This window comes from Callospermophilus lateralis, chromosome 4 (genome assembly GCF_048772815.1).
Source record: "Callospermophilus lateralis isolate mCalLat2 chromosome 4, mCalLat2.hap1, whole genome shotgun sequence".
Taxonomy (NCBI): Eukaryota; Metazoa; Chordata; class Mammalia; order Rodentia; family Sciuridae; genus Callospermophilus; species Callospermophilus lateralis.
In genome coordinates this window covers 48898902-48914871 of record NC_135308.1, presented here as the reverse complement: position 1 = coordinate 48914871, position 15970 = coordinate 48898902, and the positions used below count along the sequence as shown (strand labels likewise).

At 35.8% G+C, this 15970-nt stretch overlaps 1 protein-coding gene across 10 annotated transcripts in view; it reads right to left on the bottom strand.

The window, feature by feature from the left end:
* Slc20a2 (solute carrier family 20 member 2) overlaps positions 1-15970 on the bottom strand; it is a 101535-nt gene that overhangs the window by 56325 nt on the left and 29240 nt on the right. The window contains exon 1 of one of the 10 annotated variants that reach the window (XM_076853796.1): positions 13875-14017. The exons of 8 other annotated variants lie outside the window; for them this stretch is intronic. The gene's annotated coding sequence lies outside the window, so the exon portion shown is untranslated. Of the gene's footprint in view, positions 1-5518; positions 5602-13874; positions 14018-15970 lie in introns of those variants that run through there. One more of the 10 variants, XM_076853798.1, reaches the window with a different exon arrangement.

Genomic DNA, 15970 nt, shown 5'->3' with positions numbered 1-15970 from the left:
AGAAAAAAGAAAGAAAAGGAAAGAAAGACTGCATTTGGATAGGAAGAAAAAAATTATAACCAAATGAGCTGTTGCACTCTGAAATTAGTTCCCATTGAAAATGTGGAATTGACTACAATTGAGGTTTTTAAATGGATTATTACCTTGCTAGACTGTTTTAGGTACAATGCTGCTTTCAAGCAAAGGACAAGAATGACTAGCTGAGTTTTATACACTTATTCCCACTCTTAGAAAAGTCTTCTAAACATTCCTCCCTTTCACCCTTTCTTTTTTTTTTTTTAATTAATTTTTATTGTTGGTTGTCTTTCACCCTTTCTTGTACTCCCTCTAGATAGATTCCCCTGAGGTTCTAAGGTTTTTCCTTTTTCGCTAATAACCAAAAATACGTTGATTTTCACAAGCAAATCATTTATCATATGAAACTTTTATCAACTGGCAAACCTAGGATCCCATGTTCCAATTCTGTGCCCTTAAGTATTGGGTGGTTGGGCTAAGTTCCAAGAGCTATATTAGGGAAATACTTTCCTTTCAGCCAGTTTGAAATGGAACCATGAATGTAAATAGATATCCTGGTTCTTACATATTTATTTACTAATTTTTTCTGATTATTTTGGGGCTCAATCAAAACAGGGATAGAACTTATCAAAACCTTGATTTCCTGATACTACTACATAGTTTTTCTATAAATATACAATATTAATATGAATAGTTGATAAATAGTTAAGATAAAAATCATTTTCCATGCTCAACTTACAGCCCCATATTTCTTGTTCCATCCAGAGATTCTTAAGCAATAGTTTATAAGCAGCAGAAAAAGCAACAGAGTACAGATAATTATTAAATGTATTTACCCAGCCTCTTCCATTGTGCTATGTAGGAGAATGTCCAATTCTCAGAAGTGCTTCATTGGAAGTGTGGAAACTTGATTCAACTCCACCAATAATTTGTCAAATTAACAGGGTAATCAAGTTAAACAAGACAAAAATTCACAGAATTGCTCATTGCTAACTCAGGTAGAAATTTAGTAGTTCTATGGATTTCTTCCACAGAGACTACCTAAATTGGAATCTTTTTACTAAATCAAGAAACCATAAGCTTTTTTTTTTTTTTTTTTTTAACGTTACCATCAAAGAACCATGGAAATAGCTAAAATAACATAAAAGAGATAAGAGATCATAAAATTTCTTTGAAAACCATTTCCTCATTCTGAGAACACTGGCTTGCTCCTTTTGTATGATCAAGAACTGGCTCCCTTACCCTCTATTTTCTTCAGACAACATGGAGCAAGGGAGGATGCTCTGATATAAATAGAAAGACACTTCTTATAATAACCAGAATGCAACCAGACATAGTTCCTCTTTTATAATGTTTTACACAAGCTCAAAAAAGGAAGAAAAATGTGTAATTATTCTATCTTTTATCATTACCTGTTTACTTCTAACAAAGCTTTGGTATCTATTCGGGAGTGGCAGGGAGGGTAATTCAAATCACTGTCTACTGTCACTTTTTTTCAGCATGATAGCAATGGCTTCTCTCAGTTTTTATTCAGGAATGTTTTTATTTTGTCTTCACTTTTGAAAAATGGCTTTGTGGGAGATGGTTTCTTTCAGCACTTTCACTATGTCATCTCACTACCTTCTGGCTTTACTGTTTCAAGAGATGACAGGGTTTAAACCTTATTGGAATTCCACTGTATTTGACAGTCATTTTTCTCTTGCTGCTTTCAAGATTTCCTTTTTTGGTCTTTAAATCTTCTGACTACAATGAGTCTGAATGTAGATGTCTTTGTGTTTATTCTAATTGGAGTATGTTAAACTTCTTGGATTAGTATTTTTTCATAAAATTTGAAAAGTTAAAATATTTAAATTATTTTTTTTGCCCCCTTTTCCTAGTACTCTCATTGGTGCACTAATGGTGGCCCACATTTCTCTGTGGCTCTACTCATTTTTCTTTATTATTTTTTCTTTCGCTCTTCAGACTGTATAATCTTTTGTTCTGTCATCAAGTTTGCTGAATTTTCTGCCAACTCAAGTTTACTGCTCAACCTTTCTAGTAAATTTTTCATTTTAGTTAGTATACTTTTCAACTCCTGAATTTCCTTATTTTTAAAACATTTCTTTTAAATACTGGTAAAACACACAGAGCATAAAATTTACTATCTTAACAGCATTTAAGTGTACATACAGTTCAGTAGCATTAAAACCATTGACTCTGTTGTGCAAACATCACCACCATTCATCCATAGAACTCTTCATTTGTAAAACTAAATGTACCCATTGAACTACCTCTCCTTCTCTCACCCCATGGTAACCAATATTTTATTTTCTGTCTCTACAAATCTCACTACCTAAGTACTTCATAGAAGTAGAATCCTAACAGTATTTGTCCTTTGGCTACTGGTTTATTTCACTTAGCATATCTTGAGAGTCCATCCATGCTGTAGCCTGTATTGGAATTTCCTTCTCTTTTAAGACTATTATGTTTAATACATTACAAAATATAGTATATTCAATAATTTAAATTTATAATAATGTATATGTATGTATAATATACACATATTTCATTATATGTGTAGCTCACATTTGGTTTATCAATTCATTCATCAATGGGTTGCTTTATCTTTTAGCTGTTGTGAATAATACTGCTATTAAAATTGGTATAAAAATATTTCTTTGATACCATGCTTTTTTGTTCTTTCAGATATATATCCAGAGGTGGAACTGCTGGATCATCTGTTATTTATATTTTCTATTTTTTGAGAAATTTTCATTCCGTTTTCCACAGCAACTTCACTATTCATTATTTCCCAACAACAGTGTATAGTATTCCAAATTCTCCATATCCTTGTTAACATATGTTATTTTTTATCAGTTTTCTTTTTTCCTGTATATAGTAGCAATTCTAATGGGAATAAGATGATATCACATTGTGGCTTTGATTTTCATTTCCTTAGTGATCAGTGATGTTGAACATCTTTAATATGCTTGTTGGCCATTTTTAGATTTTTTTTATTTGTTTGTTTGGTCATGAAATTCATTTGGAAAAATAAGAGACCCAGAATAGCCAAAATAATCCATAGCGAGAAAAGTGAAGCAGGAGGCATCACAATATCAGACCTTAAAGTATACTACAGAGCCATAGTAACAAAAACAGCATGGTATTGGCACCAAAACAGACATCATAGGAAGGGGATAGGAAGGGCAGCAGAATACAACAGACACTAGTATGGCAGTATGTATAAACGTGGCTGTATAACCAACGTGATCCTGCAATCTGTACACGTGGGAATAATAAGAATTCATACCCCATTTGAAACAAATGTATATGATAAGTCAGGATCAATGTAATGTTTTGAGCAACTAATAAATTTCTGATGTTTAAAAAATACCAATTATACAGAATAAAAAACACAGATATAAACACATATAAATAGTTATCTCATACTATACTAAGACACCAAAAGCCTATATTAGAGAAAAGATAGCCTCTTCAACAAAAGGTACCGGGAAAACTGGAAATCCATATGTAGAAAAATGAAATCAAACCCCTATCTTTCACCCTGGTTGTACCCAACCTCCCACTCAACTCAACATGGATCAGGGACCTAGGCATTAGACCAAAGACCCTGCCCTAGTAGAAGAAAATGTAGGCCCAACTCTCCATTTGTAGATCTTATTTGAAGAGATGTCTATTCAACTCCTTTGCCCATTTTAAAATCAGGTTTTTCTTAATTTATGTTGAGTTATAGGATATTTTTTTATCTATTCTGGATATGAACCCCTTATCCAATATATGATTTATAAATATTAACTCCTATTCTGTAGGTTGGCTTTTCACTCTACTGTATCCTTTGATGTTCAGAAGTTTTAAATTCTCGTATGGTCCAATATTTTTACTTTTATCATCTGTTCTTTTGGTATCATAGCTCCACTGGTTCCTTTTTAAAAAATAATTTCTACCTCTTTATAAAAATATTCTTTATTTGATGAGCCACTACTAACCTACCTTCTTTTAATTCCTTAAACATTATTTCCTTTAGTCTATTTACAACAGCTAATCTGAAATCTTTGTCTGCAAAGTTCAGTATATAGGCCTTTCAAAAGCAACCTCTATTGCCTATCCCTTTTCCTTGTGTATGTTATACTATCCAGTTTCTTTAAATTTTGATTTTTTTTTCCTAAAAATTGACCCTTTCAGATAATATGGTATACCGACTCTGGTTACTTTCCCCCTTGTTTTTATATTTTAGTCTGGCTCTTTAGGGATCACCCAATGGACAGCATAAGCCATTTATTAGTCAAAGGTTAGCTTAAACCTCTTTAACCAATTACATTTTCATGCAATATCATGGGTGTGGGGCTTAAAGACTGCCTTAACAGCTCAGGGAGTAAGGGGAGGAAGGGACATCTAAAAACAAATGGCAGCACAAGGTATTCTTTAGGGAGTTAAAATTTCTCTGTATCCTGCCTACAGTGATGGTCATAAAAATCTCTGCATCTGTAAAACCTCAAGATATACACCAGAAAAAGTGACTTTTACTGCATGTAAATTAAACAGAAAAAGTGACCAGGATTTGCCTTTAGAAAAGCATGTATTTACATCTGTACTGCTCTTCCATAGATGGATCCAATCTAATCACAGGAGTTCCTAGAAGCTGACCTCTTAATATTTAGTGGAGAGATAAAAAATAAAATCTTTCTTATTATACCATTGCCTTTTCAGAACAAAATAAAAATTAATCTTCGAGAAGATCATTTTAATACTTAATGTAATATGATAATGTCAAGTTCTTATGCCTGATCAAAAGAAGTTTCTTCTAGATCACGCTTTGAGTCATTTTTCTTCAAATAAAAATTCTAGGTTTACTTAATTAGAACTGACAAGTCTGACAGAGCCTGAAGACATTACAACTTAAAAATCAGGGAAAACCCAAACAAAGGTTAAGGGAAAAAAAAAAAAGTAGAGATGGCCAAAATTAGGCCTGACAGAAAGAGGCACATGGCCGGATACGCACTGTACTAAGTCCCTAGGGATACTTCACTTTGCCCAGCAGACTAAGGCACAAAGTGACAGAGCTTCCCAGTGGTTCTCCATTCCTGTGCCAGCTGCCACTTTAATTTCAAGGCAGGTCTAATGCAACACTCTTTTTTTGTTTTGTTTTATTATTAGGGACTGAACTCAGGGGCACTCAGCCACTGACACATCCCCAGCCCTATTTTGTATTGTATTGTATTGTATTTAGAGACAGTGTCTCACTGGCTTTGAATTCATGATCCTCCTGCCTCAGCCTCCTGAGCCACAGGGATTACAAGTGTGCATCATAATGCCCAGCTTACCGTAACACTCTTACAAAAAAAACTTTGTAATAGATGTGTTCATCTATAACTCCTAACCACTTCACTGTGTTAACTACATTCATATCACATTTGTTTTAGTCTTTAGAGTAAAGGCAAAAACAAACAAAACAAAAGATGAAGAAGAAAGCAAAAACAAAAAGAAGAAAATACATTTAACTCACATCTTTAAACTGAGGTCCATTCTCCTCTTCCTCTTACAAGAGGCAGCATCTTGCCCTTGATGGCCATTAGTTTTCCTACCTTCTCTGTAGATGCTAACAATATTTTTTATATGCTCTATCCCTTTTAAGGACACAAAGAGACATATTTTGCTGGGCACAGTGGCACACTCTGTAATCCCAGTGGCTCAGAAGGCTGTTCACAAGCCAGCCTCAGCAAAAGTGAGGAGCTCAGCAAATCACTGTGACCTTATCTCTAAATAAAATACAAAATAGGGCTGGAGATGTGGCTCAGTGGTAGAGTGCCCCTGAGTTTAATACCCAGTACAAAAAAAAAGGGGGGGGGGACATTTTTTGTTCCTTTGAACTATTCAACTTGCAAATAATTCTATTAACTTCAACTGCCTGTTTATTCCACCCTGATGAGGCATTTCATATACCTGTGCTTATACAGAATGCAGGAAAGCCCTGGGTCTGAACTCAGTTGAGATTTCTTGGCAGCTGGGACATGCTGATGTCCCAGAAATTGCCCCATGATGATGATCACTTGGAACAATCCTTACCCACTGAATATCTGAATTACAGGGTTCACCTATATCTCTCTTTCCCCGTGTGGATATATCTTCACTTCTTTTGGAGGCAACAGTGCAGGGAATTACATAATTACATCTACCATCTAATTGTAGGAGGAGACGAGATGATAAAGATGAGGATGAAAAGAGGAGCACTCCTTGTGAGGATGAAGAACAGTAAGAAGGAACCTGAAAAACCAGCTTCTGACTTCTCAGAAATACTCATTTATGAGTAACAAAGGTTCCATATGAAAAGCCAGGTCTAAATCTGGGACATAGGATCCTGAATTCCTTCTATTTTCCCAAGGCAATTTGATTTTAGATTAAGTTTTAAGGTTCTGATCCCATTGAAAGTGGAGTTAATTTAGTCTCAATCTAATCCTGAGTGCCCAAAGTAGACCTGGTGACAGATTCCACTTCACTTTAGGCCAAGTTTTAGAACACACTTCAGAGAGAGACCCTTTAAATAACCATCAGAAGTACTTATTCTCACCTGTCACTATACAAAGCAGGTTAAAAGGGGGGCTGGAGGGCTATTGTTTTTTGCTCAATTTTTTATTAAATTGTCAGTCCCAAAACAGTTACTGCAAATAACCTTTAGTTAAGGCCACAAGGACACCCTAGCAGCATTAGGCAGAAATAATTGAGAGCCAGGACTATCTTAAAGTGCTATCATTTTTAGTTAACACTGGTGAGATACACTCTGATACTACAAAAATAAGTACTCTGGAAATACTAGCCAGGTGACTTGTTCTTTCCATCATCCCTCATCAGTGTCACTCAAGATGTTTCCTGAGGTCTACTGAATATGTTCCCACCAGTCCTTATTTTGCACTTAAGATCCTGAGTGATGGCGCCTTACCAAATTTAAATGGATAAGTACTATTTTAATTGTTTTAAAAATATGTTGGATCCCAGCTGCCTTCCTTTACTCTGCAAACAATACTGAACCTGACATACTGGCCAATTTGAGATCAGAGTTCATTGAAGATCCAGGGCAGTAGTAAGATCAGATGTTTGCTGATTACCTCTAGTGTTGAAGAATTAGCATAATTAACTTCTGTCAATCACTGCTCTACATCAGTTTGTGCAGGCTTCTTCCCAAGAGTCAACATCTCAAGTCTCTGTCTTAAAAATAGGTCAAATTTTTCCATTATAAGAATAATATGTGCTCATATAAAAATTTTGGATAAGTATAAAAAACTAGAAAGGAAAACAAGGAAAAATGCTCCCAGTCCACAACTGCAAAGTAACCACTATTACCATTTTAGTGTACTAATATCAGTTGGGTTAGGCAATTATGCAAGCCCCTGATAGGCCACTGCCAAATTAAATAAAAAATAATAGTCAATATTAAAATGAGTTAAAATAGTTTTTTAAAGTAAGTTTTTCATTTTTACTTAAGTAATATATGCTCAATGAAGAAAAAAATGACAAACATATAGCCAAAGAAAAGGGAGAAAATCACATATAAACTCATTTCCTAGAGAAAAAATTATTGCTTATATTTGGGGTATGCTTTTTTTTTTTTTCATGACCATGCAAACATACACTCCTTTTGCAAAAATAGGACATCAATACACAATATTTTATAAACTGCTATTTTTACTACATCTAGCATTATCATTTTAAAGTAGCTGTTAGTATTGCTGTATAGGGCAATACCATAAAGTATTTAACCAGTACATTTTAGTTGTTTCTGGGGATATTTTATTGAATGATTAGATCAATAATTCTTGCATAGTCAGTCTAATACAATAAAAGCTTTTTTATTCTGGCCTTTCCCTTCATGTTTAATTTTTTCATTATAATGAGACAAAGTTTATCCCAAAACACTGAGCTACTTTTATTTTTAATGGCAAATATATGAACTACCTATAGATTGATTTTAGAAAAAACTTAATTTTTCCAGGAAAAAATACCAAAAAGAATAACTATTTATTAATTTCTCTTTGTACAGAAATTAAAATAGTCTTTTGGGATAGAATCCAGGGTCACACATATGCTCTATCACTGAGCCACATCCCAGCCCAGATAATAACCTTTTGACTGCTATCATTAAGAACCTCAGCAACCAGATTTGGAATTTTTCCTATTGGTTATATAATTACTGAGAGTTCATGGCTTTCAAAGGAACTGTATTAGGAGAATCATTCAGGATATTAGAAATTGGCTTTCCATGCCCTCTAAAGGGTAAGACAATATCTATCTTAGTGGCCAACCACCATTATTCTAGGATCTCATATATTCTGAAAACAGACATAGATGATGCAGTTTGATGTCTGAGAGATCAGTTTTTCTCCCCCAAACGTATTAAGGTCCAAAGACAGTATACATGTTTGCAAACTTTATCTCTACATCCCCTATAAGGCAAAGTGGATTTTGAGCCAAACTGCCCTCACCTGTCTTTTCTCATTTCAAGGACTTTTTGATATTCTGCAAACATGTAATTAACTTTATAAAAGCCAAGAATCCCACATTCAAGTGCTAAAATGTTAAGGACATGACTCCTTGGCTAAGGGAGGGCATGTTTTTTTGGACACAGCAGTGCATTACTTGTGTGACACTTTTTAAATAGTACTAGCGAAACATGTCCTCAGAGAGCCCTTTCTTCATTCTGATCATAAAAGCTTTTATTGTACTAAATACTATACAAAGTATAACAAATAGACACAACTCTCAGCGGTTTGTGACCCAAGACAAACCGACCCAACCCAAGACAATTCCATCAAGCAAAAAGCACAAAGAAAATATATTAATGGACAAAAATATAACCAAATTTAAGAAGCATTTATATAATGTGAAAACCAAGTGTGTTGGGGGTCTGAGGTAGTGAGAAGAGGACTCTTTTAGGAGTCACTGTTTTGAGTCAGAAGGGCAAGAATTGATACCTCCCTAAATCTGGATAACTCATGACACGACAGAGGACAGAGGTTCTGTGGTCTTGAACATTTTGACTGAATTATTTGACATTAATTTGTTTTAATTACCTCCTAAGTTTACCATTGGGTTATTTGCTGTAGAAACAAACCTGTCCAGATAAAATATTCCTGTCCTACACTTGCAGTGGAGACCCATGAACGTATATATTGCTTGGATTTTCTGTACGTCCTTCTACATTACCCGCTACTTCTAGAGTGTCCAGTGGAATTCCCCATGGCAGGGATGAAGAATGGCATCTCTGCAGGTGGTATGTCACCTCACTCCTGAACTTTTTTTGTCCTGTGGAAGTGACAAGAATTGGGGAAACAGGGTATAAACTATTCCCACAGTCTCCTCTCTTCTGACACTAGCTTCATGGTGACCTATCTAACCAGCAGTTTCTGTTATATAAAGGTCATGGGCTAAGGTCAAGAGGGAGCCCTTGTTTTGAATACATGCCATTTCTACCCGAATTTTCCTCTAGGTGGCTGTGGAAAAGTCCAATGGGAAGGGAGAGACTTTTAGTAACACTGCTGAAACAAAGTAGGATATACCGATAGCACACCATTATCACTCTCACATTATTTCACTTGATCCCATTTAAAATGGGTACTGTTGGGGCTGAGGGTGTGGCTTAGTCGTATAGCACTTGCTGGGCATGTGTGAGGCTCTGGGTTTCATCCCCAACAAACCCCACACATTTCTCATTTCAAGGACTTTTTAATACTCTGCAAACATGTAATTAACTATAGTTATAAAAGCCAAGAATGCTACATATCCCATATTCAAGTGCACACACATACACACACACAAAGGCAAAATCAAAATGAATATTGTCTTAATTACTAAATTCAAAAAAGTAATTGCAAAATTTTCCAGATTAAATATTAATCTTCTCTAAGTGACAAAAAGGAATCCAGAGCAAAGTTAGAGCTACAAGGGACTTTGAGAGGTCATTTAGCTCCTGACTTCAGAGATAACATTGGAAACATTGCAAACAAATATAAATGCAGTTTTAGATGACTTCAGGAAAAAGTTTACATCTTCCATCATCTAAAGTCTCCCTTTTGTTATATGATTCTTCTTAATATCTCTTCTAGTGTTTCTCAAGCATTAGCATGCATCAGAATTGCTTTAGAGGTTTGTTAAAAATGCAGATCCATGGGCTTCACTGCCACAATTTCTGAATCAATAGGTCTTGGGTGGGCCTGAGAATGTGCATTTCTCAGATTCCTAGTTAGTGCTGATGTTAAGAATACAGGGACCACATCATGAGAACTACTATCCTAATCTAACCCTTACTGGACTCAACCATTCCAATCTGAATGGAAACAGATACTAGTTGGCCTCATTCTTTGTACTGAGGCATACATATACTTGAGTAACAATTCAAGAGTCCACCAGTCAGTTTTTTCCCCTCCAGGCTAAATAATAGAAGTTCTCTAACCTCTTATTATAGGCATCATTTTCCAACCCTTTAATCTTTTTTTTTTTTTTTTTTTTTTTTGAGGTTCTTTGTTGAGGCTTCTCCAAGCTTCTTTCAGCTGTGGAGCCATGAACCTGACGCAGAATCTTAGTCAGGGACTGGCTAAGGCTGGTATAAAGAAAGGAGTGATTCATGGATTTATACAGTATATGCATATTTATTAATCTCCAATACCCAAGCTTGCCTTATTAGCTCTTCCTCTGAGTCATGTTCTTCTGATTCCTTAATAAGCTGCCGTAATGCTTCATAGACCCTCATGATACCTGTTTTCTGAGAAGCTTAAAGCTCTCCTCTAACTAATTTCACAGTTGACTCGACATTTTAAACCAGTGCAAGGTTAAATAATTTGTCCAACTACAAATCAGTTCAGGAGGGAAGAGAGAATCTGCAACTCAAATTCAGATTTCTAATTCAATATCACTTTATAAGAAAGCTGCTTTTCATATTTATTGGACTTTCTATCAAACTCACCCCACCACATACTGAGTTTCAGATATAAATAACACTGCTCAATCTCCTCTGCAGAACTGATAAGAAAACTAGAGCCGTGGGCAAGCTTCTGGGGTGAGTGTTTTCACTTATTTCCATCACTTCCACAGCTACTGAAAGAGGAAGAGAGTTATCACTCTAGGGGGAACAAGAGCCTGTCCCAATCCCATTTGTTAAAAGCCCAATGAACTGAAAGCTAAACTACCCTCAACTCACCTCATTCCATCTTATTTCCCTTTTCTTCCTTTTGCCAGTTTATTTATTGTATGTCAGAGGGCCCAGTTTCTGTATACTGCCAAATTTTAGCACATGCATTTTTTTGAGAGTAGGAACTATGCTCTCTTTGTGAATTGTATGTGCTCTGGGGGTGCTTAATACATGCTAAATAATAACAACAGTGCCAGTAGTTCCTGGAGAAATCAGCATTCCTCCCAAGAGGCAGATCCTATTACTATATACTTGTGTCCAACAAGGCAAAGCTGGAGGCATCCCTCTGCTCACTCACTCTTTCTTTCATTTTAGATAACACAGTTGAAAATGAATATAACAGTCTCTTGCTACCAAATTTCCTTTTGAAAAAGAATATTCTAGGGATGTAATCACTGAGCATTTGGTTGCAAACCAAAAGACAGCCTGTTATATACAGCCATGCAGACAAGTTACTTATTAAAAAACCTCATGTGGGGGTTGGGAGTGTAGCCTAAGCATCTGCAAGGCCTTGGGCTCCATTGCCATCACAGCCAAAAAATGAAAACAAAACCTCATGGGGATGAAGGAGACCCAGAGAAAAGAGTCCTTTCTGCTTCCCCGAAAACTTCCTCAAAGCTTCAGAGCAGAAAGCTATGCTCTAAGAATAATAGTAACAGTAAAATAAATCAGTTGCAATCAGTAGCAATCTGTCAAAGCCTCTGGGTCTCTAAGCATGTAAAGAGGTAGAGCACTAGGGTGAGAGGACAGTGACTGCAGCTCAAACAGGACTGAGGACAGATGTGCACATCACCTGCAGTGGGAATGACAGCAACATAAGGTGTGGGTGGGTGTGCATAGCACATGGCCAAAACTGAGGGCTCCTAGGCTCTTTCTACAGATCGCAAGACTGCGTGTGTTTCTGGACATGTGGACCCCGTTTTGTGACTGTAGTGGCCGAGCTGTAATCTGTCACAAGGTCATAACCAGTCTGAGCCTCCACTCATATGAGGGAACCACAACCAGTATCACCTCATTGGGTGCAAAGAATAAGTAGTGAAGAGAATTCTAGAACCAGCAAACACAGGTGATTCTGACACTGCCACTTACATAATTAATACTATCTCCTCTTTCATGCACCTGATCACTCTCTCACAGCACATAAATCTTCAAAACAAACACTCTGGAAGTGTTTATGAGCATTTTAACAACTCAACCTAAAATACATGTTTCACTAAAATAGAAATCAATATAAACTTAAAAAAAATGGACAAAATCTAATCAGCTTTTCTTTTTGGCAAGCCAAAAAAATACAACTAATGAATTTTAGTTTGAACCTAACATACAACTACAACATACCCTGAAAAACACCCCTTGGAGATTCTGATGGCACCTTACTAACAATGAAAAGAACACGAACTGTTACATTCTTTGAATAATGTACATATTCTGAAGAATATACTGGAACAGAATCCTGTTTTCTGCCGAAGATGACATGAGAGAATTTTCTGTTATAATTAATCTAGACTATAAATTATTCTTCTGCTCAATAAAAAACTATGATTAAAAAAAGTTTCTTTCTAAAAATAGCGTAGGAATTCAGTTCTATTTTCCTTTCTTACATTCTTTTCCTACTAAATGTACCCATGAAACATTTCCTTTCATTGTTGACACCTTATGTCATTTGTATTTAAAAATCAGACAACACATAATAACAAAGAAGTTTTAAATGAAGTTTTTTGCAAAATAGAAAAATGGCATCCACAGTACTGAGGGTCTGCCTTCCTCCTTGCTCACAAATGAAGATCTGGAAGACTAATTGTTTTATTAAACTCAATATTCTTGAGCTGATGTAATTTATACATTAATTGATAAAAGAATTTTTGCCTAGTTGTGTGTCATAAGCAAGCTGTTTTGTCATGAAGTCAGTCTACCCTGAATGCAAACACATTCAAAACAAGCAAAATGCTTCTGATTTACTTTAAAATATTGAATACTAAAGTCATTAGTTTTCCTCAGCCCAAAATTAAGTTAGTAATAACTTGTTAGATTAAAGACACTTAAGGGAAGAGACTTTCAAGGCCTCTGAATAATTTTGATAACTAATTCAATCAAATAGAGGATGCTTCAAATTACTCTCTAACATCTTTCTCATAATTTAATTTTTTAACAAATGCTTCCGTTTAGGAGCATATGGGTCTATTTTTAAGCACAAAATCTTTTTTTAAAAAGCTAATCATCTATACATTTAACAAAATTACATTTGATGCTCCCATTATTTTTGCAGTATAAACTTGTAGAGCCGGGTACAACAGGAATTTGCTTTGAACATTTTTCACCCAAGAGTTAGGTTACCATAGAAAATAAAGCTAAATGTGACACAATATAATGTTTCTGTATTTACAGGAACCATTTCGACTAATCAAACATTTTAACAGATAAAATAAGTAATAATCTATAGGTTGCTATTGAAAAAATAAAAATAAGAATAAAATAATTTCTCTTGGGAAACTGAATAATGCAGGTTTCTTTCCTCAGTACACATTTAAAGAAAAAGCTTTTGCCACCATCTTACATGGTCCTAAAGTACCAATCCCAAAGTTTCCAGTTTTCCCAAGAGTTAAAAATTTCTATGATAGTCACATTAGGAAGATTTGAGGCGCAAAGAACAAAGAGAACTCTTAAAAATTCACTCAGTACTTACAAGTAGTTTCAAAGGAAATCTGAACCACAATTCTTCAGAAGTTTGCTCTCCGGATCATAAACACAATCTGAAGTCTAAAATAGATATCCTATCACATTAGGCGGAGAAGTCACATTTCAGCTTACTAACTTCTACTTGGGTAAACAGTTTTACAACTCATAGAACAAACCCTGGCTAAAATTAACTGCAGCCGAGCAGCAGGCAGGAACACGCTGATTTGCATCATGTGTGCCGGGATTTATTCACTAGGACAACATCGGTGTCCTCTTAATGGGAAATTTGGCCAAGGGGCGTGCCCTGGTGAACAATACATAGCATCATGATTATGCTAATTATTGAATTCAGTCCAATAATACTAACTTCTTTTAAGTTGGTTTTGCAAGTACTGACAAAGAGAAAGAGTAAGCTCTTTTCTGCAACAGGCAATCACTTGATTTTTATGCACATTCAAATCAGACAAAACTTTGGCAACAAGGTGGCAGTACTGCATGCTCTTTCACAAGGAAAAGCAGATTAAAAGGACATTCGGTAAGATTATTTAAACAGCATGATTTAAATGGGGTACTGTGTGAAATTAAGTAGGCATCAAATACACATACCAATAAGCCTATCAATTGAGTACCCTTCAATAAAATCTTTCTGAATAGTTAATGAACTAATTGCATCCACATGCTTTCTGGCTCTGTCTTCCGTACCTCCCAAGGAGTTGCTATGAGGACACAGGTTCACTAATAAATCACAACTGAGAACAAACATCTCAAATATTTGCAAAAGACAATGTCCTTGGCAAGAAGCATTTTGAAGTATATTTAACTGCTCGGCTGGCTGCAACTGGAAAAACTGTTCTCTATAGGTGACCAAACATCCTCAAAGCATATTAAAGCTCAAGAAACAATTAACAACCCCAAGAATACAGCTGACACTTTAAAGAAAATTAGAATATGGTATTCTTTAAAAAATACAAATGCCCTATTAAGTAAAACTTAGAACAAAGACAGAACTGTTTAGCATCTATTCAAGATGATTCTGATAAGTTTGCTTTAGGCAATTCACTTCTGATGACATATTTTACTCTTATTGGATACTTCACAAATTATATTAAAGCATTTTCAAACATCAATCAAATCTCCAAACAGCTCTGCTAGATGTCACTCCCCATCCTTTTAAAAACAGATATAAAGTAATTCAATGACTTGAATCAACACTGGATTATTCCATCCCTCTTCTAAACCCTCTATGACATTTCTTCCATATTAACTATTTAGCTATAATCCTACAGACTTTTTGGAGCTGTTTTCCTAATTTAAAAATGTCATGTTAGTTTACACTTAGGAGTTATTTTACTCAACTCCCAAATCCCAGGTCTGAGCTTCAGAGACTTAAAAATCATTCCTTGATTCTTACTACTGGCAGTTTCCTGTACATGGACCCTTAAAACACGAAGCATTGTCCATCTGCGGCATGCATGCCAAAAGTAGCGAACGGGTTGATTTTCGTTGGCATAAACTGGTACCTGATAGTATAATCTCCTTCCTGTTGTTTACAAAAACTGTTGGCTGCTAGTCTGACTTTCCACCCCCCTGACCAAACTCAGGCTGCTGTAGCTGGCACCTACCCCATCTCTACAAGATGGTGGTGTGCACTCCATGCCACTCCAAGTTGCAAGTCCCTGAAAGTGGGCATTTTCATTATGCTAATAGGAAAGAAGTCAGCACTAACTTCTTTTTGACTGGCTGACCTTGAGTTAATATAATTATTCTCAGTAATCCACAGCAAACTTACTCTGGAATTCTTAAAGCCAAAAGAGGGTATTGTGAGGCTTTTCTCCCCTTACTCCCTTTTGCAGCACAGGAGATTGAACCCAAGGGTGCTTAACCACTGAGCTACATCCCCAGCCCCTCTTGCCCGCCCCCCACTTTTTTTTTAAGACAGGGTCTCTCACTCCATTGCCCAGGCTGGCCTCAAACTTGCAATCACCCTAATTTAGCCTCTTGAGTAGTTAGGATTAGACATAAATGCCACAATACTTGGCTTGTGAGGCATTTTTGACATAATAAGTCTAACTCTATTATGCCCAAGTAGTCTTCAAGTCAAAA